Source organism: Podarcis filfolensis, assembly GCF_964270895.1.
Source record: "Podarcis filfolensis genome assembly, chromosome: 15".
Lineage (NCBI taxonomy): Eukaryota > Metazoa > Chordata > Lepidosauria > Squamata > Lacertidae > Podarcis > Podarcis filfolensis.
The window spans coordinates 25,396,219-25,420,128 of record NC_139618.1 but is presented as its reverse complement, the minus strand read 5'-3'; positions in this window follow the sequence as shown (position 1 = coordinate 25,420,128).

Genomic DNA, 23,910 nt, shown 5'->3' with positions numbered 1-23,910 from the left:
ACTTTCCTGGGACTCGCCCCATTGAAGTCCCTTTGCAGAATGGAAGCCAATCGAGCTACGGAGGCATAAGTGGATTGCGTAGCAGCACTGGCAGACGGCTGGGGATGCGTATCTTCAAGGAACAGATTTGTTTGCATTATCTCTGGCTAGCTAATCTCCTCTCTTACCTGCAGAGGGCTGATAAACTGCACAGACAACCGCAGAACGTTACAAAAGGCTGAGAGACCAGGAACGGCTCGTGGGAAATGCAATCTCTGTTGGCCACGTCTCACGGCCATTTGCCAGGGCCTCTGCATTGTCCCCCCAGTACCGAAACTAGTTAAAATCTCAAACAAGAGCCCGTACATTTAGGACACAAAGTGATGCAAAGGCTTTCAATGCTAGAGGAGAAAAGGAAAGAATAGAAGCAATCATTCCTCTTTCAAGTATAGTGGACGGAGAACATAATGGCGCTACGGACAAAAAAACAGTTGCGGACGTTATGTGCTCCAAGGAGCATAAACAGAATATGGCTGCCGATTACTCAACATACCTGCCATGGAGATTGGGGCAGTGGTGTGGCATGGGAGGGGCCACATGGATGGTTGTCCCAGCACCTTCGTTTTCTAGAATGACCGCTCCCCACATAAAACGGGGAGCGCCCTGTGCGTGGACGCACGCAGCCCCTGGATCTGGAGTGGCTCCATCAGCATAGGCTTGGCTTTGCCTTCCCTCAGGTGGGATACCTGGAGATCTCCGCCTACCTCAGTCAGTTGTCCAATCCCGCCTGGGGGAAGCGTTGCCAAGGAGACCAGGCCAGGTAGGGGAGGGACTACCTGCCCACACAATAGAGGGAGGATCTTACCTGGGAATCCTCAGTTGGCTCCAGAGCTTATCCCACCCTACCCACCCTCAGTTAAGTCTTATTTTGCAGGTTAACCTTTTCTTCACAGGTACGCGAGCGCTGCTACGTCAAGGTCACGGTTGAAGGGCTGGAAAGGAATTCCCCTGCATTGGAAGGTTTTGCCTTTTCCGTAGCAAAACGTCACAACTTTGGCGGTATCAGGCCTTGGGCGGAATCCTTTAGTCTATCTTCCTGAATGGGAGGGGGCTTGCAGCAGTGACCCACACCCCCTTCCTCTTTGCAGCGGCAATACCAGGGTTCCCCGTTAAAGGGGTGTCTGAGGGGAGGCTTTGACCGTACGCCGAAAGGTCGTCATTGCTCTCCCCTGCGACGGCGGCATAACAGGGGCGGCTATCTCTGCTGGAACATATGTTCTCCAGAGCCAGCCCATCCCCTACACACACACTGGATAACCCTGATGTTCCCTAGGTCCCCGGCTGGGGACTGGGGAGGGATAACGCCCAATGCCTGAGCCAAGGTCTACCCACATTTGAAATATAATAAAGTTGTGGCCAATTTAATCCCATAGCACGTTGTCTTGAGTCGTTATTCCACATGACGGGGGGGCCGCCCAGGGTCTGTCCATGCAAAAGTAGCGCTAGGTGTCTCCATGTCCTAAATGGTGGAGGAGGAGTTGGCACTGGCTCAGACTTGGCATCTGAGAGGCTCACTAGCAGGAAGAAATGGAAGGGAGTCTCTGGTGGTGTGGGAGACAGTGCTGAGGTCATGGGCTTGGCTGGCATGAACTGATGAGTGACAGCCCACTGGGTTCCTTCCCAGAATCCAATTCTTCCTCCAGCACATCCTTCACAGAAAACTCGGACGTCTCACAGTGTGACCCGGACCACCGGGTCCCTCCCCAGTGGCATCAGCCTCTAGTTCCTCCAGTTCCTCCCACTTCTCATCCTGATCTAACCAGCCCCTTCATGGTGTCTCCTCAAGACTCAGGACACCGCCTGGATCGCAGCGGTGAAGTTCGAAAGGGCTGGGCTGTGGTTGTTGTTGTTTGCTTCCTACATTTATGCTAAAATTATGGGTCAAGGAATCCACTGGCCTCTACAGAGAGGGCAACGGGCTCATCTTTGACCCCCTGATAGCAGCCCACAGGCTAGCAAGAGATACTGAACTCTTACCACTGCAAGCGACTAATTGCAAAGAATGGAATGATAATTAAGAGCAAACATGCACTACCGATATTGCTACGGAATGGCTAATTTGCACAGTTAATGGCTGTCATGCCAGGTGAATCCCGTATGCTTGACATCCTTATTAACGGGGCCACGTTCCAGTCATTTGCAAATTGGCCGGAAAATTGTTGACACAAACCAGGGGTTGTATCCAATGCTAGCCTTACCTACTGAAAATGCACAGGGCTAACTGAGCTGTATTCATTTCAATGGGTCTACCCTGAGTCAAAGATAGTTGGATACAACTCCAGAGCAGAGTGGAGCAGGGAGAGAGACAGAGAGGTTGAGGGAGGGAAAGAAAGAAAGAAAGAAAGAAAGAAAGAAAGAAAGAAAGACCCTTGCAAAGGGAGAACGACTGTGGTGGAATGGTTAGAGGGCTGGACTAAGACCTGGATTCAAATCCCCACTTGGCCCCAAAGTTTACTGGGTGACCTTGGGCCACAGGCACAAGGCTCATAGCCTCACCTACTTCACAGGTTGTTGTTGGTTAGATGGGTGGGGGGTGAACCATGGGTGCCACCTTGGGAGAAAAGGTGTGATAAAAGTGCAATGCAATAAATAATAAATAAATGAGAGTGCCCTTGGGCCACCCTCAATTTGCTCAGCTCCAGCTATGGGGCTGGATGCCTTAATATCATACCCAAAATGGGCTTATTCACAAAGAATAAATGTAACAGGGTATAATTACTCACCGGGTTAAACATTCATTGGTTCCTCCATCCACATCATGTTGTCAATATAAAAGAAAGGTGATGTATAACACCCACCTCCGAGCAGGGATTTGCCGGCACGCAGGTTGCAACATGAAGCTCAGATAAGTTGGTCTATTGATGGCAAGTCAGTTTGGCTGTAATGAATTGTTTGTCACAGTGCATTGTAAAGCAGGTGGAGTCATCAGTCACTGTGCTGGGGACGCTGCCTTTAACTCTACCAGCAAGGGGACAATGAAGTGGAATAGGAAGGTGGCCCCCATCTCAGGCATGAATTGGTGAGAGGGGAGAGATGCTCAGCTGAGGGTTGGGCGACCATGTGTCCTATTTTACAGAGGGGAGAAAACACTATCTGAAGGGCTGTCAGAGGATAATCCTCTATTTTAAGGAGTCCTCTGTCTGGTTATCAGACTAGACTGGCACACAGGCCACTAGGTCACAGTCTTCCCCACTATGGTGAGATGGTGGGTTGTATTTCTATTTTAATTAAAATCATTATTTCCAAATTTGCAGCTATACAGATACATTAGCAAATGCAAATATTATGCAAATCTGTCTTCTTTTGCCCTCTTTTTTGCCAAAGCTTAAGTGGCCGCGCTAATTAAAGGATAGAAAACAGTTGAGCTGTCCTGGAGCAATGGAAATTTCATTTGCCCACCGTCTGGATTCTGAGTTTACCGCACGTGCCGTTTCCACACTTTCAAGTATGTTTTTGCATCCATAAGGGCAAGAAATTTGTGTTTTGTAAATAAATAAAAGCTGGATTCTCAGGAAGGTGAATTCCTCAGTGATGATCAAATTCTGCACATGGGTTTTCCCCTCTACATTCCTGCAGAATCATGAATTTTACCCTGTTAAGTGAGGACTATGATTCTATCATAGAATCATATATATTCATAGAATCATAGAATTGTAGAGTTGGAAGGGACAACTATTCCATATCCAACTCATCGCAGTGTTGAACTTTTGTTTTTATCTTCACCAATTAATTTCCAGTTTTCCTCAGTAACAATGAACAGAGATAAAAGAACTATTGACATTTGTAGACTTGGATCGATTGCTTTCAGCAAAGATGTCACAGGGTGATTCCTGCTCGTTAAGGCTGAAGTCAGCAAGGTAAAGACAAGATGGTACTCTGTGGTTCATGTTGGGGCTGGCGGGGAAATGGGTGCATCGTTCTCCAGGAAACAGTTTGCTAGAGTGCTTACAGTCGAGTCACTGAGCAGCATGCAAAAGGCAAGGAAACCTGGCAGCGTCTCTTCTGTGAATTTATGCACTGTGACAACAACAGTTCCTTAATAATCACACTGAACAGTGCACACTAACTGTGTGTGTGCATGCGCGCCTGCATGTATGTGTGCTTAATTGACAAATTAAGGAAACTGACACAATCTGATACCAACCAAAGGGAACATCCCACAAAGTAATGGTTCCAATGCTTCACACACAATTCATTCAAGGCTTTTTATACATGCCCTGATGCATTCATCCCAGGGCCGGGTTAAGATATTTAGAGGATGTTATGTACTGAGCTGAATAGGATCCAAAATGCAGCAGTCTGATTGGTCCTAGAACAATGCAGCAGTATGACTGGTCCGCAGGAGCCACCCAATCCAGCTCCAGGTGGAAGTGACTCCACAACCTGATTGGCCTACAGGAGAATCCCGGAATTAGCCGATCACGTGCAGCCCATTGTGTAAATAATGTATATAAAGCAGATATTGTGGGGAAAACTTCCATTCCTCCTCACCATTATGAGCGGAATAAAGAGCATATAATCCATACTCGACTCCGAGTATATTTCAGAGGACCTAAGTACTTAAAGGATTTTGGAGCCCCCATATATCTAATGCAAACTACTAACGATAAAAAAACCATAAAATTAAATTTTATTTTTTGAAATGAAACAAAACCTACAGTAAGATGGAAAGCGGTGTTTGTTTTTGTATACTTCCACTTTATTCAATGTGGGGCTCTACAGGGTTCAATTCTATCCCCTATGCTGTTTGACATCTACGTGAAACAGCTAAGTGGACTTCTCCAGAGGTTTGGAGTACACTGTCAGCAATATGCAGATGACACTCAGCTCTACTTCTCCTTTACATTTGCAGGCGAAGCAGTGGATGTGCTGGACCATTGTCTTGCCTCAATAATGGATTCAATAAGAGCCAACAAACTGAAGCTCAAGCCAGATAAGGCTGAGGCACTGTTAATGGGTGGTTCCCTAGACCAGAAAGGTGGGAGGTCGCCTGCTCTTGAAGGGTTTACACTCCCTCTGGAGGAGCAGGTACGTAACTCGGGGGTACTCCAGGATCCTTTGCTGTTGGTCGAGGCTCAGGTGGCCTCAGTGGCCCAGAGTGCCTTCCATCAGCTTCAGCTGGTGGCCCATCTACGCCCCTATCTGGACAGGGATAGCCTAACTACTGTTGCCTATGCTCTGGTAACCTCAAGGTTCGATTACTGCAATGCGTTATACAAAGGGCTTCCTCTGAAGATGGCTTGGAAACTCCAGCTAGTGCAGAATTCAGTGGCCAGGTTGCTCACCAGGGCAAGATGGTTTGAACATATTACACTAATCTTGGTCCAACTGCACTGGCTACCAATTAGTTTCTGGGCCCAATTCAAAGTGCTAGTTTTGACCTATAACAACTCAGGACCACAATACCTCAAGAACCATCTCTCTCCATATGAACCTACCCAGCCCCTGTGACAGTGGCGGAGGAACCCTCTCTGGCACCCGGGGCGGGACGCCGAGGAGTGAGGCGAACCACCCGGGGGAGCACATGACGTCCATACAGACTGTGTACGCGCGGTAGCCCATACAGACACTTGTATGGATGGCACGTCCTCAGCCGCTCTACAGCTGGGGGGAGGCAGTGGGCCATCTTGTTGTGTGTGTCCCCAGAGTGGTGCCCAGGGCGACCCGCCCCCTCCACCCACCAACTGTAAGCCCCTCCCCTGTCATCATCCACTGAGGCCCTTCTTCATGTGCCTCTTCCACGAAAGGACCGGAGGGTGGCAACATGAGAACAGGCCTTTTTTACAGCGGCACCCCATTTGTGGAATGCTTTCCCCAAGGAGGTTCGACTGGCGCCTCCATTATATACCTTTGGGTGCCATGCAAAAATGTTCCTCTTTAACCAGGCCTTTGGCTGATTAAACAATCTATATAGCCTTTTAAATGTGTTTGTGGGGGTGGCCCTTTAAAATGCATTTTGGAAAGGGGGGTTATTGGGTTGTCTTCGTTTTTATTACAGTGGTACCTCGGGTTATAGACGCTTCAGGTTACAGACTCTGCTAACCCAGAAACCTTGGGTTAAGAACTTTGCTTCAGGATGAGAACAGAAATCATGCTCCAGCAGCGTGGCGGCAGCGGAAGGCCCCATTAGCTAAAGTGGTACCTCAGGTTAAGAACAGTTTCAGGTTAAAAACGGACCTCCAGAACGAATTACGTAAGTTCTTAACCCGAGGTACCACTGTATGTGTTTTGTGGGGGGTTTTCATTGTGATTTTATCTTGCGAACTGCTCTGAGGTCTACAGGTATAGGTTGGTAAACAAATAAAATTAATTATGAATCTGTTTGGCCCCTGCTGTTTCCGATGGATTTCTCTGGCTAAAGAGATTGAAGCAAACATATATTGGAGGGGAGGGAAACACCTCAGATTAGTTAGGAGGTTGTTGCTAAGTGAGAATGGTATGGGGGGCAGTGAAAGTCCACTCTTATTGAGTTAAGTGTTTGCAGCAGGATGTGGAGACTGGCCGGCAGCTCAGGATCTTTCCATCATTTCAGATCTTGGTGGAAACTGGATCCTTCCACCTCCCTCCTCTTGACTGCTAATGGTTTAAAGCTGTGAGCTGGGGGGGGGTGAGGAAAGCATGCCACAGAGTGCATGTTAAATTGATATTGCCAGAGTCAGTCGTGTGAGCCAAGAAGTACAAGGAAGGCGATGAAGAGACTGTTCGCATTCCACAGCTATTTGCTAAGCGGCTAATTTAGCGCTTTCGCATCATGTATCAGACAGGAAAAAGAGCAGTTTCCCTAAAGAACATGGAAAAGAAATTAAAATTTATTTTGTTTTAAAGGAACAAATTTTCTGCAATAATGGCTCTTTCCAGACTTCCTTAGTTTTCCAGTAGGTAAAAGTTATATTGCTGAACCAAACTTTCAAAGGAGGGGGGCCTATACAATAGGGTGGCCACTGACACATCCCCCAAAATAAGAGTACAGTGGTACCTCGGGTTACAGACGCTTCAGGTTACAGACTCTGCTAACCCAGAAATAGTACCTCGGGTTAAGAACTTTGCTTCAGGATGAGAACAGAAATTGCACGGCGGCAGCATGGCAGCAGCAGGAGGCCCCATTAGCTAAAGTGGTGTCTCAGGTTAAGAACAGTTTCAGGTGAAGAACGGACCTCCAGAATGAATTAAGTTCTTAACCCGAGGTACCACTGTATACATTTGTGCAGAATTGGCATATGTTCCTATGTATAGGTGCACATCCTTTAACTAATTACCAGAATTTTAATAGGAATAACACAGCATGAATCGCATCAGAGTGGAGGATAAAACTGTCCATGGCTACTAGCCGTGGTGGCTGCAATCTTGCATCCACAGTCAGAGGCAGCAAATGCTGAATACAAATTGATGGAAACCACAGGTGGGCTCTTGTGATGGGGTTCTGCTTGAAGATCTCCCAAAGGCACCTGGGTGGCCACAGTTAGAAGAGGATGCTGGAGTGAGGATGCCACTGGCCTGATCATACAGGCTCTTCTTATAGCAACAACCCATCAACCTCCCACCCCCATGGCAAAGAAACCCCACTGACTTTGCTGAAGGCCCACACAACAAGCTCATGGGAGGAGACAAAGTATGAGCCCTGACCTCCATGAATCAAGATTTTAACCACCGGACAACACTGCCTCTCACACAGGCATGATGCCTATGCCCTGAGGTGCTATTCTGAACTGGAATCTGCTGGGGACAAATAAATAAATAAAACCAAAACAAAGGTGAATCTGTGGTGATGGTTGTTCTTAAGAGACTGTAAGAAGGAAGGGTTGGAGTGGTTTAAGAGAGTCTGTTGGTGGATCTCTGGAAAAATTGCAATAGAGTGGCATGACATGAGTTTCTGATTCCAAATTGCTTAAAAACAGAAAACAACAAAACAACTTTTCCTGCTAAATTAGACTTCTGGGAAATAGAGATATGCTTTGTAAATAAGCGCAGTTGGAGCAGATGTGTGGGTTTTGGGAGTTGGGTTGTTGTTTTTTTAAGTAGTTATTGTTGTACAACCAGAAGAAACCATACAGATTAACATTCTTTATGTATATTTTCCTGGTTTAAAAGTAATGCATGCCTGTTTCAAAATCCAAACAGAATAGAGTGCGGGGGCAGTTAGTTCAGTCCCTTCCCCAGAGATGAGTAGGGTCTAGGCTGATACACATCTTAGACAGATGGTTGGGCATATATGTTGGGGGTGTTTTTGCTTTTTTATTTTAAAGATGATTTGGAAGAAAGTGGTGGGGAGTCTCCATTCATATCCTGGATTCTTTTGCAACTGCAGGCAACATTTGCCATCATTATCTATTCTTCATGCAAAGGTGAATGGCAAGTGGCTTGTGTCTACACCTGTAAACTGGTCCAGGAGGGCCAAAAGTAGACAAAGAATCACTAATTATTCAATACCCATTAGGTCTGATATCGAACTTTTCCCCATTGCTTCTCGAGGGAATGTGCTTAATTACTTCCAGAACTGCCCAGTCACTTGGCACAGCATCTCCTAATAGCATCACAGCCCCAAATACCAGCCTAATTCCATTGGAATGGATTTTAATTATCACTCCTTCTCCTGGTGCTGTTTTTGTCCTTTGTGATAGGTTTTCTTCTACATCCTTTCTTCCAATGTTCCTTAATTTTCTTTTTTCCTTTTTCTTTCTTTAAGAGCACCCTCTTGTGATAAAGTATTCTTGGTGACAGGTTCTCCCGCTAGGAAGCATTGCAACAAATTGTCACATTAAAACTGATTGATCAGGCTGGCAGAGCCAAGGAAAATTAATGCTCTTGAAGCCATTGCCAAAAATGAATTCCATCCCCACAAAAATCGCCTTTGTAGCTTGGAGCATTTCACCTGTGGGTCCTTATATCGACATCTTGTTTTGATTTCGCGATTATAGGGAGCTTTTGTGGCTCCTGACAGAAAAATTATCGGCATGGTGGAGCAGTTCATCCCAGATTCAAATCCCTGCTTAGGTGTGATGCTCATGGAATGGTTTTGGGGGAGTCAAATGCTCTTTTCTTGGCCTAACCTACACTGCAGGGCTGTTGTGATGATTTATTTATTACATTTGTATATTGCCCTTCCAAACAAACTCTCTGGGCTATTTTCACAATAAACTTCAATTCATAACAACAACAACAACAGCACCCACTAAAAATAAAACTAAATAAATTAAAAAAGCAAAACACCCAGCAAAAAAAAAAAAACACAACCCCACAGCAAACCCCAAATCAGCCATGAACATAAGAATAGCCCTGCTGGACCAGACCAAAGGCCATAGAGTCACCCACATGGCTGTCACAAGCCCACAAGCAGGACACCACTTCCCCATGACCATCAACTGCTGTTCAGATGCATACTGCCTCTAGTGGTGGAGGGACAACATAGCCATCATGGCTAGTATAAAACACAGCAGCTAAACCAATTAAAACTACTATAAAACACAGCAATTTGGTGCTAAAAAAAAAAACTAGATTGAAATTAAACAGCTTGGGAAAGCAGTCTTCACACAGAAGATTGCAGTGAAGGTGCCAGGTGTGCCTCTTTGGGGAGAGCATTCTTTAAGTGGTGGACTACTACCAAAGAGCGCCTCTCCTTTGTTGCAAAGTCATCTTCAAAGAATGCATTGTAATCATCCAATCTGGACCTTGAAACCAGCCATTGGCTTTTCTGCTTTCTGCCTTACCACTGAATAGGATCCAATGTGATGTGAATGCCACACACACAGGCAAACTGAACTGCCTTGAAACAGAATTAATGGTAAAAGCAAATCATATCCTCTTGCATTTCTAAAAACTGTGTTGGATACCCCCCCCTCCCTTCTCTCCTCAGCCCCATAATCGTGTGCATGGGTTTCGAGAGCACTTCTTTCTAAAAGTGAAAAGTTTAAATAACTGGCACGCTTAGGCAGAGCTGCAAATCCTCTCAGACTTTCAGACTTGGAAAGCGTCCCAGATCCAAAGTCTTTGAGGCTATTCCCCTTGGCAGCTTCGGGGTGAGAGGTTGGATAGATGGAAACAGTGGCATCCGCATGAAGCTTCCTCTGACGCCACCTGGGAAATGCTAAGTTTGGAAACCGAGATCCCACCAAGAGGAGACCACAGAGACTTCGGCAATGCAAACAAAACGGAGGGGTCATCAGTTCATTCCATCACTCAATCACTCTCTCAACATCAGCAGACGGGTATTATCAGTTCCCAGTCTGGACTGTTTTATGTGGGTTGCTTCACATCTCTGCAAGGCCTGAAAAAGCAGAACTCTGAATTCTTTTGTGCAATTCTCTGTTGGAGATGAAGTCTGCACCCTTCTGCACCTTGACTTGCTTGCTTATTTAGACTAGGGATAAACTCACCTGTCAATTTTGGTTTCTCTCAGTTTCCCAACTTAAACTCAAGTCCTCTGCATTACCACAGCAAGTTGAGATTCTTTCTTTTTTTAAGTCCTCAAGAAAATTCATCAGCATTTTCGTGCAAATTTCTCCTGATATAATTTTGTGAGAGCCAGTGTGGTGTAGTGGTTAAGAGCGGTAGTCACGTAATCTGGGGAACCGGGTTCGCGTCTCCGCTCCTCCACATGCAGCTGCTGGGTGACCTTGGGCCAGTCACACTTCTTTGAAGTCTCTCAGCCCCACTCACCTCACAGAGTGTTTGTTGTGGGGGAGGAAGGGAAAGGAGATTGTTAGCCGCTTTGAGACTCCTGAAGGGGAGTGAAAGGCGGGATATCAAATCCAAATTCTTCTCTTCTTCTTCTTCTTCTTCTTCTTCTTCTTCTTCTTCTTCTTCTGCTGAGGTTTGCCCAATATAGACATTTTTCGAGCAATTTTCTGTAATACTATGCATTTTTATATGATACTTTCACTAATATGCACATTGTAATGCACTTTCGCCTAATTATATGCATTTTAATGCATACTTTGGAGAATTGCATTGCAAAATTCGGAGAAGTGGACATTTCAAAGCATAGCTCTGTTTCTGTCCATGTATTTGTTTGAGAAGTGTGAATTGTGTAGTTTCTCATGAAAATGCAAAGGAAATCTAATTTCTCACCTATATTTAATTTGGACTTCCTTTGCTAGTATGCATGAGACTTTTATCACCTGAAGCAAATGGTAGATTACTTTTCAGGGCCCCTAAGGGGTTAGGGTGGCCATGTCTCCTACTCTACAGAGGGACCCTAGAAGAAAGGAGAGAGATAGCATTGGAATGGGGGCCAAGGACAATGAAGGGCTGGAATAATCCTCACCCAGTGCCTGGGGCAGAGAGGAGCTGTGTCCTTTTGGCAGGGAAGGGGTGGAGCAGTGAGGGGCTTTGAAGGCCCGAGGGTCAGGCAGTTGCTATGGAAACATGCAGGCCAACCAAGGAAGCCTGTAAGGGAATCTCATTAACTTCCACACTGCATTTTAAGGTGCTTTCTTTTCCACATTATCCCTTTAATTGCCCAATTAATAAGCAATAAGGCTATTAAGAGGTTCTCCTCCTGGATCCTCACCAGCCGCAACGGGAAGCAAAAGGTAAACAGCTAAGAAGACAATAGCACTTTCCTGCGGTTTTCAGAAATAATTGTTTTCTATTTCATGGGGGGGGAGGCTCATTAAAAAATGACCGTCTGAATGTTTGTTTTTGCACGAAATGCCAACTCATGTTGATGTTTCAGTGGCTCCTGCCGGGATTGCCGTGGAGACACTTTGCATTTTTGAATTTTGGAGAGCTGTTGCTGCTGGGTAGATTCCATTGGGAGATCTGGAGGGTGAGGGTGACGTCATCTCGGTGTGCATTAGGGTGAAGAACAGAAGTGCCCTTGGCAAGGGAGGAAGCGAGTGGCAACTCCCAGACGATTCACAAGTGTGTCTTGTGTTTCACTGGGAGCAGTTGTCAAAAGAACCTAAGATTCTGTTGGATCAGGCGAATGGCCCATCTAGTCCAGCATCATGGTTCTCACTGTGGCCAAGGAGATTCCTCTTTTGGGAAGGCCATGAGAAGGACCTGAGTGCAGCAGCACTCTTCCTCCTGTGGCTTCCAGAATCCAGCTACAGTGGTACCTCGGGTTAAGTACTTAATTCGTTCCGGAGGTCCATTCTTAACCTGAAACTGTTCTTAACCTGAAGCACCATTTTAGCCAATGAGGCCTCCTGCTGTCGCCGTGCCGCCGGAGCCCGATTTCTGTTCTTATCCTGAAGCAAAGTTCTTAACCTGAAGCACTAATTCTGGGTTAGTGGAGTCTGTAACCTGAAGCGTATGTAACCTGAAGCGTATGTAACCCGAGGTACCACTGTACTGGTAGGGGGCTCCCAGGGCTGGCCCAAGACATTTTGCAGCCTATGGCAGTAGAAGGAAAGATGCTGGGGAAGGCGCATGGAAACCTCTGGCTCTTGCATAGCTAGAATGCAGCCTACTATACAGAAATAAGATTCACATCTATGGGTTCTTCCGTTTTGCCTCTGGCCCCTCCCACTTGTTCTTTTGGCCAGGGCCACCTCTGGCCGGTGCCCAGCAGTGAATGCAATTTTTTTACAAAAACACCATTCCTATCCTGCATGCCACTGCATGTTAACTATGAAGCACACTCAAAATACTAAGCACTGTTGCATGACAACCGTTGAACAACATCAGGCATGAAATGCCATCATGCATCATCTGTCAAACTGTATCACATATCAGCCAGCATATATTAAAATGCAATATAATAGGATAGCAAATGCAAACATCAAACAGAGGGTGAGCATTCCTCTAATACATGACTTTTGGAGAATATCCGGAGAATATTCTACATCAAAAGGACCAAACACATTTCATCTTCTATCTGAAGTACACTGGGGCAAAGGATCAGGAACAGCATTACTCTGTGAGATATTAGACTCAGAACTGAGTTTTCTTTCAAGGTAAGGGAGGCAGCTACAGAAGGGGCAGAACTCAGTGGCAAAGCATATACTCTGCAGAAAATCCCTGGATCAGTCCATGACACACCCCAGCAGAGCTGGGGAAAACTCCTGCCTGAAACCCCATTGAACTGAAATCCCAGTGATTCAGTTTCAACAAGAGTCAGGACTGAGTTTGATGGACCAATGGAAAGACATGCATTTTGAGAATGCAGTCCTATGCGTGCCAGAAATCATTGCTGTTGAGTTCAAGATATCATGCTTCCAGATAAGTGTGCCTTGCAAAAGTAAAGTAACGTAAATGAGCAGGTGTTTGTCCACAGACAGCTTTCCGGGTCATGTGGCCAGCATGACTAAGCCACTTCTGGCACAACGGAACACCGTGATGAGTGCCAGAGCGCACAGAAATGCCATTTACCTTCCCACCGCAGCAGTACCTATTTATCTACTTGCGCTGGTGTGCTTTCAAGCTGCTAGGTTGGCAAAAGCTGGGACAGAGCAACGGGATTTGAACCGCCAACCGTCTGATCGGCAAGCCCAAGAGGCTCAGTGGTTTAGACCACAGCGCCACTCGCATCCCTAGTGTGTGTCTAGCATCGCAACCTGAGAGTGGTTGTTTGTTGGGCCTGGCTGCGGTGTCCCCAGAGTTCCAGCAATGGCTCTGGGAAATCCAAGGAAATGCTGGGTGGTAAATACAACATATGATAGGCAATGTTGATCCAAAGCTTCCTTTTTCTAAGGCTGGGGGGAGAGAAGAGTGATCACAGAGGGCAGAAAGCGTCAGGGAGGGGAAACAACATGAAGACATCCATAATGCACAGGCTCCTGCAACTGCTGTCCCTTGGGATGCTAGCATTTGTTTTTAAATTATAATAGCGCTGGCAACCGTTGGCTGCATGCTGGGGAGAGGGGTTGGGGGGGCAGGGATGCTCTGCTTTCCCCATTCTGAGGCCAAATTCGGTGGGCTGCCTTTAAGCATAACAAGCCGCCTGTCAGAGAGAACTGAATAAATCATTCATGCGTTGCGAAATCTGCAGCTCCCAGAGCCTGAGCAGAGCGAAGCCGAAGTTGAAACAGCAGGACTGGCATTGATTCAGCCTGGATTTTTGTTGTACAAAACCTCTCCTTGCTCATTGTGCGCTGGGGGGGGGGGCGCCGCAATGGTTCAGCCCTTAATATTCTCTTGCATTTAAGGAGGATATTATTCATTTGCTGGTTTGGTGCTTTGAAGCAGGGGTAGCTAACCTGCCGCTCTCCAGATATTGCTGGACTCCAACTCCCAGCAGGCAGCATGGCCAGGGGTCAGGGGGGTGATGGGAAGCTGTAGTCCAGCGAATCTGGAGGGAAACAGGCAGTGGGTGATGGGTTGTTAGGGCAAATGGGGCACTTTCTCACCAAGCTCGGTCTGCCCTGAAAGTGAACACTGGAGCAGAAAACGAAGCAGCCATTTTTTGATGGCATTTCCCAACATCCCCACCCACAAAGAAGTCCTACTCTGCATTCTCAGGGGCCGCTCAGTTCTCCAGACAGTGGCCTGCAGAAGCCAGAAGTGCATTTTGGCTGTACAAACGTAGGAACATAAGAAAACCACAGAGCCTAGGGCTTGCCGATCAGAAGGTCAGTGGTTCGAATCCCCATGACAGGGTGAGCTCCCATTGCTCGGTCCCTGCACCTGCCAACCTAGCAGTTTGAAAGCATGTCAAAGTGCAAGTAGATAAATAGGTACCGCTCCAGCGTGAAGGTAAATGGCGTTTCCGTGCGCTGCTCTGATTCGCCAGAAGCGCCTTAGTCATGCTGGCCACATGACCCAGAAGCTGTACGCTGGTTCCCTCGGCCAATAAAAGTGAGATGAGCACCACAACCCCAGAGTCGGCCACGACTGGACCTAGTGGTCAGGGGCCCCTTTACCTTTACCTCGGGTTACAGACGCTTCAGGTTACAGACTCCGCTAACCCAGAAGTAGTACCTTGGGTTAAGAACTTTGCTTCAAGATGAGAACAGAAATTGTGCTCTGGCGGCGCGGCGGCAGGCCCCATTAGCTAAAGTGGGTTAAGAACAAATTAAGTTCTTAACCCAAGGTACCACTGTACTGAGTCAGACCACTGGTCTATCTAACTCAGTATTGCCTACTCTGAGCAACAGCAGCAGCCAATGGTGGCTGGACCATTAGGGCAAATAGAGCAGTGCCCCACCTGCCTCAACCCACCTTCTTACTTACATCCAGTCAAGGAGTGCCTCTGCCTGTTATTGCCTCTGGCGCCACCTACTGTTGGACCTCCCTGCCTTTAGCCCACCAGCCCCAAGGAGCTCTCAGCCACCCCTGGCAGCAGCTCTCCAAGGTTTTCAGACAGGAGTGTCTCCAAGCCCTACCTGGAGATGCCAAGGATGAAACCTGGGACCTTTTGCATGATGGGCAGATAGTGTATCACAGAGCTACGGTGACCCACTCCTCACAGATGGCCCATCATAACACAGCTATGAGGAGAATTTTCCAGCAATGGAGCTCCGTGTAGTCGTGTAATGAATTTTAGCATTAAACAGCAGGGAGAACATTTGGTCTTAACCTGTGCAAACAGGTTTCTTTGTATATTTTCCTTATGAGCAAAACTGCTTCCAGTTACAAGAAAGGAGATTCCAATGAAACATCAGGAAAAGCTTTCTGACAGTAAGAGGTGTTCAACGGTGGAACAGTCTCCCTCGAGAGGTTGCGGACTCTGGTTCCTTGGAGGTTTTTGAGCAGTGGTTGGATGGCCATTTGTCATGGATGCTTTAGCTGATATTCCTCCATTGCAGGGGGTTGGACTCCCTTCCCACTATACAATACTATCATTCTATGAAAAAGTAGAACCAAGGTGGTGTCATGGTGGTTGCACATGGTGGTTGCACACAGGGTGGTTAGTATGTTGGACTAGGGCCTAGGAAAGACCAGAGTTCAGATCACCTTAGCTATGAAGCTCATTGGGCAACCTTGAGTCAGCCCCTATCTCTCAGTCTGTCCTACCTTACAGGGTTGTTGTAAGGACAGGGGTGCGGAAGGACCTTGTGCTCCTTGCAAGGAAAGGGTAAGCTATAATAACAAGTGTAACAAGCAAATAAAATGAATAAATAAAACTCTGCGGAAGTTTTCATTCTTCTTCTTTAGCCATACTTGGTTAAAATGTGGTAAGGCTGCCAGGAACCAGGCAGAATTCCCTGGGGGGGAGGGGGGGACAAGGGAATTGATAGGCTTGCTGCCACCAGCCTTGCCGCAGGAACGGATCATTCCCCTTCTGTACTGCCACTCTGCCGCAACTGCGCTCCCCTCGCCTCTAACAAAAGAGAGGCAAATGCCAAGTATGTTTTTAAAATCTTTGCTTGACCTGGTAAGAACTAATCTCCCAGGATCCCTCCATCACCAAGGAAGGTATTTTCACGCCGCACCGACCCTCCCTGCCCGTAGCAACAAATTGAAACATTCTCTGCTTGTCTCCCAGCTATGCTCATCTCTGAAGATGCTGCCTCGTTGCCATGGAAACCAACTTATCAAAGAACTGTGGTGCTCTTACAAGGGAAAGGGGGGGGAGGAAAAGGGGATTTCATGCCCAGGCAAGTACCCACCAGAAGAGTAAGGAGCTGTGTCAGTTTCTCTGGCACGGTTAGAGTTATGTTCTGCCCCATAGTATATAGGGAGGGTCTGTCTGTCTAGTTTGAGGATTAGTGCTGAATTGCTCTGAATGTTCTCCACCTAGCCCAAAATCTTGAACTCACTCTTGGTGGCCTCCTGTGCATCACTAACAAAGAGAAGGCAGATCTGTATAAAAAATTGCACACAGCATGCAAATTGCCCACAGTGGTTGCTTTCAGACAGCCAAGTTTGTATCCTGCTTTCTTTGCACAGAACATAGGAAGAGGTTAGAGGATGACAGCTTTTTATTGAGTTTTCTTTCTGATTTGTTTGTGGGGAGGTTATACAAGGGCCCCATCTGCACTATTCATTTAAAGCAATATTATGCCACTTTAAACTGTCATGGTTTCCCCACCCACCCACTGAAAGAATCAGCAGTTTTGCCGGAATTTCTCCTAATAAGTTTTATGCCTAATGAATATTCTTGCAAAGCAATACCCTAATACAGTGCATTTTTGTTACATGCATTTTTATGTACAATTTAGTGCAGTGTATGCATTTTTGCAAAAAACAAAACAAAAACAAATGCCCGGAAAACAGCACTACAAAATTCAGAGAAATGCAAATTTTATAGGATGGCTGCATTTCAGTTGCCACATCGTTTCAGAAAGTGCAAATTAGGTACGCTTGTCTGTAATGTGAACTGAATCAACTTTCTCTCCCGGGGTTAGGCATTGGGAGCATAGACCCATGCGCAGCCTGCCCTGAGCCCCCTAAGTAAGCTTTCTGCCCGCAGGTGCAATGGAAGATGTTCTCACTAAGATGCAGCTACCCATCTGGTTGGCTTTAGTATGTGGAAGGGGAGGGGGCCGCCCTGTCTGCCGTCTCAGACAAAGTGTGTCAGGCCTGCTGTGGATAGATATCCCTCTCTTTGGGCTCCTCGAGACAATTTGTTCATTGAACTTTCATTCTGATCTGCTTGCACAAAGCTTATTCGGAGGTCAGTTTATATATGTGGAGGTTAAAAAGGTAAAGGTAAAGGGACCCCTGACCATTAGGTCCAGTCGTGGCCAACTCTGGGGTTGCGGCACTCATCTCGCTTTATTGGCCGACGGAGCCGGCGTACAGCTTCCGGGTCATGTGGCCAGCATGACTAAGCCGCTTCGGGCAAACCAGAGCAGCGCACGGAAACGCCATTTACCTTCACGCCGGAGCAGTACCTATTTATCTACTTGCACTTTGATGTGCTTTCGAACTGCTAGGTTGGCAGGAGGAGGAACCGAGCAACGGGAGCTCACCCCGTCGCGGGGATTCAAACCGCTGACCTTCTGATCAGCAAGTCCTAGGCTCTGTGGTTTTACCCACAGCGCCACCTGTGTCCCAATGTGGAGGTTAGACAATATCATTGAGCTTTCATTCTGATATGTTTGTGAGCATTCGTCTGATTTGTTTGCAGTGTGTTGACACATCTTCTCACTTACCACTTCTTAAAAAATCGTGAACTGATGTGGAAAAAGTGAGGAATGGAACTTGAGGTTGGAAAAACCGAAAAACCGAGAGAAACCAAAATGGATAGACTTGCCCCTCCTTACTCCTGCCTGCCTCCCTGCATCTGCCACCTGAGGCAGACGCCTCACTCTGCCTGATGGTAGAGCCGGCCTGTGTCAACGTGGTGTGGCTGCTTGGAAACCAAAACTGCCAACCAGAAGCCCTTCGGAAGAGCAGAGCCACTGAAACCCACTTGGACTGCAGCCTTTGTGTTTCATGCATAATTCACAACTCCTCTGTGGCATTTACACCAGCTTGGCTGCCTTTGGAAAGTTCATAAGGGGAAAAGGCTTTGTTGTTGTTTTATTGTCTTAGCACACTCTGGGCTGGGGCCATAAAAGGGTGGCAGGTGAGGTATGATGTGTACGGCTCCTAATGTGCAGAAGATCACTGGACCATCTAACTGCTGCTGGCAATGGGGGTGAGCACTCTCTGCTGGATGGCGAGGGTGGGGTGGGACAGAGACTTTCAATAGGAGGGGACAGTGGTCTTGGCTGCATCAGGAATGTAGGAATATAGGCCAAGTCAGACCCATCATCCATTTAGCTCAGTATTGTCAACACCGACTGGCAGAGGCTCTCCGGGGTTTCACTATAGTGCCATAGTGCTTCAAATGTACAGTGTGACTGTGGCCTCAGACAGCTTTGAAAGGGGATTGTGGAAAAGTAGGCTAACTGCTGCTATTACTCATGATGTTGGCATGCTCCCTCCATTAACGGAGACAGAGTTCCTGCTGGGAACAGCAGCTGGAGATGCCACCGCCTTCAGCTCCTCCTGGAGGACTTCCCATAAGCTTTTGGTTAGTTGCTGTGGGCTACAGGACCAGCAAGGGATGCGGGTGGCGCTGTGGGTTAAACCACAGAGCCTAGACTTGCCGATCAGAAGGTTGGCGGTTCAAATCCCTGCAATGGGGTGAGCTCCCATTGCTTGGTCCCTGCTCCTGCCCACCTAGCAGTTCGAAAGCACGTCAAAGTGCAAGTAGATAAATAGGTACCACTCCGGCGGGAAGGTAAACGGCATTTCCATGCACTGCTCTGGTTCGCCAGAAGTGGCTTAGTCATGCTGGCCACATGACCCGGAAGCTGTACGCTGGCTCCCTCAGCCAGTAAAATGAGATGAGCGCCGCAACCCCAGAGTCGTCCGCGACTGGACCTAATGGTCAGGGGTCCTTTTACCTTTACCTTTACCTTTACCTTTACCTTTACCTTTACAAGACCAGCAATGCCTTTGATATGATTGAGGACGCCTCTTCGCAGGTTCTCTGTCCAGGACAACCTGACAAAAGAACGTAAGAACACGTGAAGAGCCAGTTGGATCAGACCAATAGCTCATCTTATCTGGTATTCTGTTCTCACAGGGGCCAACACAAGGTCTGTGGGGACCTGCAGGCATGATTTGAGCACGTGAGCCCTCTCTGCTCCTGGTGGATTCCAGCAAGTGGTATTCAGAAGCGATACTGCCTCCAACTATGGTGGCAGAACACAGCCATCATGGGTTGGTAGAATTAGCAGCTGTGGTTTAAACCACTGTGCTGCTTGGACTTGTCGATTGGAAGGTCAGCGGTTTGAGGCCCTGCAACGGGGTGAGCTCCCGTTGTTCTGTCCCAGCTCCTGTCAACCTAGCAGTTCGAAAGCACATCAAAGTGCAAGTAGATAAACAGGTACCACTCCGGCGGGAAGGTAAACGGCATTTCCATGCGCTGCTCTGATTCGCCAGAAGTGGCTTAGTCATGCTGGCCACATGACCCAGAAAAACTGTCTGCGGACAAACGCTGGCTCCCTCAGCCTGTAAAGTCAGATGAGCGCCGCAACCCCAGAGTTGTCTGCAACTGGACTTAACTCTCAGGGGTCCCTTTACCTTTACCTATAGCACTGTGCTTTATGGATTAACCCATCCTTCCCCAACCTGACACCTTCTAGATCTTCTGAACCACATCTATCAGCCCCAACCCTGGGCTGAGGGGAGTTGTAGTCCAAATATGTTGAGGGCATCAGGTGGGGAAAAGGCTGCACCATCTAGGGAAGGGGACAGGGCCCCTGAAAATGGTCAGTGAAGGAGCCAGTCTCCCTCAAAGTTCTGTGGCGGCCTTGAAAAAGGTATTTAAATACACCTTTCTGAAGAAACCAGAGGCCTTTCTCCTGGGCATGGTCGGCCAATTGGTGCCAAAGAAGGACAGAACTTTCTTTATGTATGCCACAACAGCAGCAAGAATACTTATTGCAAAGTACTGGAAGACACAAGATCTACCCACCTGGGAAGAATGGCAGATGAAGGTGATGGACTACATAGAACTGGCGGAAATGACGGGCAGAATCCGAGACCAGGGAGAAGAGTCGGTGGAGGAAGATTGGAAGAAATTTAAAGACTATTTACAGAAATATTGCAAAATTAATGAATGTTAGAAGGATGTTGGAATGATGTTATGTGGCTTTAGCAGAAATGTTATAAAGGATTTGGGAAAAACTGACTGTTAATTGGTGAAAGGAGGGAAAGTAAAGTTGCATTATATTAAGATAAATTACAGGACAAAAATTTGAAAAGATGGAAAGGATTTGCTGAAATAGATAATCGAACTAGAATACAAAAAAGGGAGGTGCGAGGAGGTCAAGGAAATAAGCTAACGAAAGATATGGGAAGATTTGCTGTATTTTTCTTTGTTTTTTTAATGGATTTTATTTTTCTGTTTTTTCTTTCTTTTTCTCATCCTTTTTCCCCCCTTATTGTGATGTGTTGTATTGTTTTTGTTTAAAATGGTGTTTTTTACTTTTTCTTTCTGTAACCTTTAAAACTTTAATAAATATTATTTAAAAAAACAAAAACAAAGTTCTGTGGCGGTCATGCATGCACACCATGGGACTTGCACGTCTCACTTGTGCAAGCCGTGGGGCATCAGTGTGCAACTCTGCAGCATGCACAAGTGACATCAGAATGCCATCGGGCATGTGTGCAAGGCGTGAGCACACCATGAGGCACGCTGACATCATGCACGGACACTGGGGGGGGCCTACTGATGTCATGCACACATGATGCGCTGATGTCACGCAGCCACGGCCCCTCAGTCATGGAGGCAAGGTGCTATACGTTCTGGCACTCGTCTGGCACTTGGACGGTACTCTGCAATGTAAAACTATCCTTTTTCATTTGTGAGAGGAAGTTTAGACAGTTTCGATGCAATAAACTCTTGCGGCGAAGTATAATTCATATCCTTCCAGGTACTGCTTTGGTCTTTAAAATTCCCTCCAGGAGGCAGAAGGGAGAGCCTCGATTTGCTTGACGGTCAGGCCATGAGGCGGCAGAGATTCCCCAAATTGGCATTTATCAGGCCGATTGGCCAGAACGAACCTCATTTGTTCCCACTTTGTCACTTCCTTACCTCAAATCCACCTGGCTTCTCAGATCAACAACCTCCATTAGCCAGAGGATGCTGGGTGACTTCCCTTCTTGTCTGTCTCTGGCACTTTCCCTTCACAGGTGGTTGAGTCCTGATTCTCAGTGCCCTCGTATCTGAGAGAACAAAATGAGAATCGCACAGCGACAAAAAGGTTTCAGTGTCTTCTTGTTGTAAACATCCTGCTGGAATATACTACAGGAAAGTACCCTCTCCCCCCCCTCCCCGCCAAGAGACCAGGTTCTTAACATCTTGTGCCAGCCTTTGCCAACCTGGTACCCTCCAGATGTTTGAGACTATAACGCCCATCCTCCCCAGGGACTACCTCCTGCTAATATTTTATCTCTCAATGGGTGTTTGTTTGTTTGTTTGTTTGTTTGTTTGTTTTGTTGCATTTCTATCCCACGTTTTTCAAGGTTGGGCGTATATGGTCCTCTGTCTCCTCAGTTAATCCTCACAACAACCTTGTGAGGTAGACTGAGACGCAGTGACTGGCCACGCTGCAAGTTTCATAGCCAAGTGGAGATCTGAACCTGGTCTGCCAGGTCCTAGTCTGACACTCTAAACACTATGCCACACAGGCTCGGCTCATCTTTGTGGGAGTTGTCCCAGAAAGTACTAGAAGAAGTCACTAAATCATGCTGTCCATACCTAGGCCCTGTCTCTGGACTAGGGATGGGGTGCTGCTATTAAATTTACCACACATTTAAAGATGAATCAAATTCACATACAAAAACTAATTATGTTTTTACTGTGTCCCCATGTGAACTGGCCCTCAACTGTTAGCACCAGGCAGTGATTTCTCAGTGGTGAGCAAAAGCTACTCTGTGCATGCTCAGAGAGGTGCGGTCATCTTTGTTGTGGCTAGGCATATTCTAAGGCTCAGCCCTGGCACTGAACATGCTGAGCATTGAGGCATTCCCATCAGATTAAGCCCCTTGGCTCGTTCTCGTGAGGAGCGCCTGTGCCTTTATCCAATGGGGGAGGGGTAAGCAGTGGGTGATTTTAATATCACCTCTGTTTAACTAAATTAACATATGTGAAATTAGTCATGGACTTGGGGCCGTCTTCTGGGGCAGGTGGTGGCAAGATTTGTGGGGCTGCCACCAGCTGTAGCCAAAAGGGTGGGGGCATCAGGAACACGGTGTCCATCCTTGCAAATTTTGCATTATAGGGCCAAGAGTGCAGCTTGAGGTGACATCGCCATCTAGTGGAAGACCCTGACGTTGGCTCTGCCATTTCCACTCCTTCCATCTGGGTACCTAGAGAAAGCAAACCGCTACAGCTGCAGCGGACCAAGTTTCTTGCAGTCCTTCCCAAATGTGCCTTCTTTGGGCAAGGAGCTTGTGCCTAGTCTGGTGGCCTTCCTGAATCTTGCTTCAGCTAGAGCACCACGGCTGAGCAAGGTTTTGAATCTGGCTTTCTCTGGACCAAAGATGACGCTGTAGATCTGAGCAGGGAACTTCAGGCCTGGGGGCCAAACGCTGGCCTCAAGACCTCCATCCGAAGTCCACATCCCCTCTCTGATTCTGCTTCACACCTTCCTTGAGTGTTTCCATCTGGCAGGAATGGGTCCTCAGAGTTTGATAAGGCATCTTGCTTTTCCAGTTTATACAGAAGGGTGTGTGAGCATTTGTAGAAACTAGACTGCTGCTGCTGCTGTTGTTGTTGTTTAATCGTTTAGTCGTGTCTGACGCTTCATGACCCCATGGACCAGAGCACACCAGGTACTCCTGTCTTCCACTGCCTCCCACAGTTTGGTCAAACTCATGCTGGTAGCTTCAACAACACTGTCCAACCATCTCGTCCTCTGTCATCCCCTTCTCCTTGTGCCCTCCATCTTTCCCAACATCAGGGTCTTTTCCATGGAGTCTTCTCTTCTCATGAGGTGGCCAAAGTATTGGAGCCTCAGCTTCAGGACCTGTCCTTCCAGTGAGCCCTCAGGGCTGATTTCCTTAAGAATGGATAGGTTTGATCTTCTTGCAGTCCATGGGACTCTCAAGAGTCTCCTCCAACACCATAATTCAAAAGCATCAATTCTTCAGCCATCAGCCTTCTTTATGGTCCAGCTCTCACTTCCATACATCACTACTGGGAAATAGACTGCTGTACAAAAGTAAAAATTTGCATGTTTTGCTCCATCTACTTTTTCCTCTGGCCCCACCCACCGCTAACATGCTCAGAAGGAAATGCAGCCTTTGGGATGAAAAAGGCCACCATCTCTCCCCTAGACATGGAATCATTTGCGTATGCAGATGAGCACATGACACTGTCATTTCTGCAGGTATACAGAGGGGAGGGGAGGAACTGACAGGCCTTTGTTTGTTCTCCACCTCCTCCTTTAATCCTCACAACAACCCTGTGAGGCAGGCTAGACTGAGAGGCAATGACTGGCCCAAGGTCATCCAGTGAGCTTCATGGCTCAGTGGGGATTTGAA